This window comes from Impatiens glandulifera, chromosome 1, assembly GCF_907164915.1.
Source record: "Impatiens glandulifera chromosome 1, dImpGla2.1, whole genome shotgun sequence".
NCBI lineage: Eukaryota > Viridiplantae > Streptophyta > Magnoliopsida > Ericales > Balsaminaceae > Impatiens > Impatiens glandulifera.
Window position 1 is genome coordinate 114,762,935 of NC_061862.1, and position 5,699 is coordinate 114,768,633.

The window sequence follows — 5,699 nt, forward strand, 5'->3', positions numbered from 1 at the left end:
AAAAAAATTATATGATTAGGCTTGAAAAAGCTCGACGAGCCATCAAGCGAGTCTTACCTAAACTCGAACTCGGCTCAAATCTTAAACGAGCTGACTCGAATTCGATTTTGACCGAACTTTTGAATCGAACTTTGACCGAGCGGTTCACGAGTTGCTCACAAGAAGCTCGACTCATTACATCCCACCATTCTTTTGGGTTGGAAAGTTAAGATGATCCTCTACAATTCCTTTTAGACCGATTTTCAATGGAGATTATGAACTCTACGACATTTGAAATAAGGCAAAATCATCATTATAAAATTCAAAAACTTACCACTCTTCACTCAAAAATTCATTCCGAGAGTTGTAGTGCTCCAAACTTAGTTTCGACCTTGTGTATTAAGTTTAAACATAACCCGATCGAATGACACCAATCTTAAGGTTCAATTGAATGATTAAAGTATTGCGAGTGCCTACCCAAGTTGATGCATCATGATGTAAACTTTTATTATTATTTTAAACAATTTTAAATTGGTTCGAAATTTTTTATACTATAAATTTAAGTTGAGAAAATAAAATTTGATGATTAAGTATAAAATTAAGTTTTTTTACTGCCAATGTTATTACGTTAGCAGAAAAAATATATAATTTAATAATGGTTAACTAAAAATAAGAAAAATAATAATTGAGTCATTCTTAATCATAATTAAGATACTAAACAAATTTTACATGTGAATGGAAATCAAAATATATTTTTTTTATCATAATCATATTTAAATTTTCTCTTATGATAAACTGATTTTTATCAAAAGTTTTCAATTTTTTAATAATATAATATAATAAATATTATAAGAAACCGTAGAATGGAAAGGACAGGAACAGGGGTTGGAAGCATTAGAAGAAAATATATAATAAAAGAGGGGCAAAATCGTAAAATAGAAATAAAGAAGGAGATATTGGGCCAATTTTGACCTAAATACCCACGTCTCTCTCCTTACCTTCTCCTTACAATTCCCATCTCATCCCTGACGACGCCTCTTCCCTTTACCCCTGTAATTCTCATTCTCCATCTCTGCCCTCGAGACTCTCTTCTCTCTTTCCGATTACCCTTCGCCCCTCCCTTCCCTTCTCTCTCTATATCCCATAAACCAACTGAATTACCCGCCAATTTCTCTCCCCTTTAAGCTTCTTTGCCGTGCTTAAGATTGTGGATTCTTTCTCTGTGATCCACGCTGTTGGCTGATCGGAGCTTCTAGGGTTCCCAAGGACGTAAGGTTCATAATTCTAGTTTTCTAGTTAAGACTGAATTATTATAAGTGGTGATTGTTGATTGTGTTTATTGTTTATTGTTCTTGTTAGTCAATTTAAGTTCAGACGATGATCATTGGAGCTGTTTATGAAGAAATTGATGTTTATTAGATTCTCTTGACCATGACTAGGTATGTATTTTTTGTGTTCTGATATGTTATGAAGAGTAACTGAAATTGCTAAATTTATAGGTTGATTGTTAATTGTTATACATTTTGTTTACTGTTATCATGGAGATGTTAAATGGGGTTGTAGGACTCAGATGTTTTATAAAACCTTTGCAACAGGGGTTCTTTCAGCAAGTGTTTGATAGGTGGAAACTTGAACTGAGTGAGGACTTGTTCTAGTATTTTTGCTTACATGGCTAACCGTGATTTGATGCTCGACAAAATTCATCTGCAACAAAACCACCAGCAGCTAGATTTAGCTCATAATCACAATCTGGTTCTTGGCCAGAACAATGAATTGGAACTAGGGCAGGATCACGATCAAGAATTGGACTTGGGTCAGGTAGTTGATCATGATATGGATTTAGGGCAGGGTGATGATGGTCATGGCTATGAACATGAACATGAAAATGGGTCTGTGGACAGGAAGCCTGAAAGTCAAAGTCATGAAGTGGTTCTTCATTCACATGGCCATGAGTTAGCGATAGTTGAGAACAATGAATTGGTTATTTCAGACACCCAAGAACTTGACGAAAATATTGATGAACTGGCTTTGGATCACAACAATGAAATGGGGATTGAACTCGTTAATGAGATGGATAACGACGAAAACCACCTTGTTATATCGCCTATTCTCCAACAACGCATGCTTGCTTCAAGCTCAAGCTATGAACTGCAAGTTGGCCAAGAATTCCCAGACGTGAGAAGTTGTCGAAGGGCACTGAGAGACACAGCTATCGCCCTTCACTTCGAAATACAAACAGTAAAATCAGACAAAACTCGTCACAGCTAAATGCTCTAGTGAAGGATGCCGTGGCGTATACATGCTGCAAAGCTTCGGGTGTACCTACCTTCACTATAAGGACGATCCATGATTCCCACACGTGTGGATGAATAGGTCATCTTGGCCATCAACAAGCCTCGGTTCAATGGGTGGCAAAACTCTGTAGAGCAACGCCTCAGAGGGAAAACCCTAATTACAAACCGAAGGGAGTACTCTGAAGAGATTCATCGTAATGCACGAATCACATTGTCTTACAAGCAGCCTGGCGAGGGAAGGAGCGAATCATGGCAGCCATGAGGGGATCGTTCGAAGAGGGATATGCGTCTGCTTCCCCAATATTTGTGAGCAAGTTAAAGCGAACCAATCCCGGGAGCATTGCTTCTGTTTACTCGAGTCCAACTGATAACATCCTTTCAAGGCTTTTTGTGTCATTTCAAGCCTCTATATTCTGATTTCTTAACGCCTGTCGTCCTTTAATTGGTCTGGATAGAACGTATCTAAGAGTAAATACTTAGGTACGTTGCTCCTTGCTACGGGATTCGATGGAGACGGTGCTTTATTCCCTTTGGCCTTGGGGTTGTTGATGAAGAAACCGAAGAAAATTGGATGTGGTTCCTGTCCGAGCTTCACAACTTGCTCGAGGTCAACACAGAGAACATGCCAAGACTAACCATTTTGTCGGATAGGCCAAAAGGGCATTATCGACGTGTGGAGGCGAATTTCCCAACTGCATTCCATGGTTTCTGCATGCGTCACTTAACTGAGAGCTTCCGTAAGGAGTTTAACACACAATGCTTGTCAACCTCCTATGGGAACTCGCCTATTCCCTCACCATTAGGGAATACGCACTGTGAAAATGGCGAGATTAATGACGTCCCTCGCCCGATGCAGCTTATTGGATCAAACGTATCCCGCCCGGCTATGGGCTAGTGCTTATTCGAAGGGAACGAGATTCGGACATCTAACAGCGAACATAATTGAATCGCTCAACACCTGGCTTCTAGAAGCTTCTGGCCTCCGATCATCCAAATGACGGAGTGTATCCGGAGACACTCATGACTTGGTTCAACGAGCGACGATGAAACGAGCATGCACGTGGACCTCGATCCTCTGTCCCGACAGCGGAGAGACGCGTAGCCGAGCCCTCGATCGGGCGCGAAACGTACCAAGTGCTGAGAGCGAACGAGGCCGAGTTCGAAGTAATATCCACGAGGGAAACTCACATAGTGGATATACGAACCGATGCTGTCTATGTCGGGGATGGGAACTTTATGGTTTGCCCTGTGCTCATGCGGTTGCGGCTCTTCTTTCGTGCAGGCAAATGTGCCTAGGTTTACAGAGAGTTGTTTTCACAGTGGCGACTTATAGGAAGACGTATTCGCAAACGATCCATCTATTCCGGATAAAGACACTTTGGAGGGAGCCGACCTTTGGAGGAGAAATGGAATGCTAATAATGCATTGAGGTTTTCGTTACCCGCCGAAATCACTTAGGCCTCCTTGGAGGCCGAGGAAGAAGAGGGTGCGGGCGGAGGACCGGGGAAGAGTGAAGCGAGTGGTGCATTGTAGTCGTTGCAACCAAACTGGGCATTTTAGGACTACTTGTGCAGCACCCATTTAGCTTGTGAGGAGTAGGTGAGATCAGGTTAAACCTCTTTTCTTTGATTGAATGTTACTAATTTGGTTGTATGCTAGTTGATATACATGAGAGAACAGAGTTAGGATTTTTATTATTATTATTATAGTAGCAATAATTACTATTTGATGCTATACTTTTGTATTAGTGGTTTCTATTGATTGGATTATATTTCAGGTTTGATACAATTTGTTATGTTAGAAGTTATGATTTGTACAAGTTGTTGATCATGTAGCTTAAGTTTTGGTAAATGATAACATATTTATGCAAAAAAATGAAAATTTACATGTTTATTAAAGTTATAGACTTAAGGTTCAGCTGTTGCTTATCCATTCCTGAGATGCCCTAGGATAGGTGTTGAGTATTGGGTGGTTTAATTCGAAATCCAATCTGAATAGTCAATACTAATTCGGATTGGATATTTCGGATTAGGACTGAGATCCGATCGAATTAAATCAGATTGGATTAGGATTATCCAAACAAAGATATTTATATTTATATTTATATTATATTTATATTTATATTATATTTATATTTATTTTTATTTATTATATTATTATTATTTTTTTTTCAGATTCAATTTAATAATAATAAAAATTGAATTTAAAAAAAAAATTAAAAAATTTAAAAAAATAAAAAAAAATTAGAAAAAAAAATGTTGACTAATTTCAAGCTAATATATATAAATATTTATTTTTTAGTTTGAATTATCCAAACTATTTTTAATCCAATCCGTATCCGTTTGTATTAATTATTAAAATAGTTTAGATTACGGATTGGATAAACTTAGTTTGGATTTAATACGGATCGGATAAAACGGATTGGTTTTACCCATTTGCTCACCCCTAAATGACCCTATTGAAAGACATGAAATTATTTGAATAGATAAATTAGAAGTGTTTTCAAATTGAATCATTATTCAACTAGTCCTTTTTTTTATTATTATATAAAATACAAATGTACATGATTATCAAAATGCTTGATAGTAGAAACATGCATAGAGTTATGTTCTGAGATGTTTTGTTCAATCTGATGTTTTTGAGGGTTTGGTTTTATTTATATTTATAATAATACGTAATTTAAATAGTTTAAATAAAATAATTGACCTTGTGATACAGCCTTCAATAAATTAAATTTTCATTATAACAAATGAAATAGTAAGATTAAATGCAAAACTTTCTCCTGTTAGGGTACAAATTATGAATCCAAAATTACGAGTAAGAAAAGTTTTCGGGCTATTTGATTCTTGAAAAAATGAATTTCTGGTCAAAATTATTTTTCAATAATGCAAACATTTATAGTTCTAACTTTTATAAATATTTTAATAAAACTATTTTAGGAGAATTAAAATAAATTAATGAATTGACACGTTATATTAGAATATCATTTTTAATCCAAAAGATTGTGAGTATATTGCTAAACTTGTTTTTAGTTCACTCTTTTAAATTAAATAATTAATTTATAATACTGTAAATAATTAAATATTTAATAAATTTGTGAAATAATTTTAAAAACAGTGAGATAGGGAAATAAATATTAAACAAATTCTTATCATATAACCTTTTGGATTATTGTGTAGGTCACAAACAATGTTGCACAATTTAATATTTTTGTTAATTTTCTCATTAAAGTCATGCCCCAAAGATTTTGTTATCATATTTATTTAGATATGAGTTTTGAACAATGTATCTCTAAAATGTTAGATGATATTTTAAAAATATATTTAGATTTTTATTTATTTCAAACTTAATCAAAACATACTATTAAATTATTTAAATAATTAAAATAATATATGGGTGGGTCAACCCACAATCCGACCCAAGTAT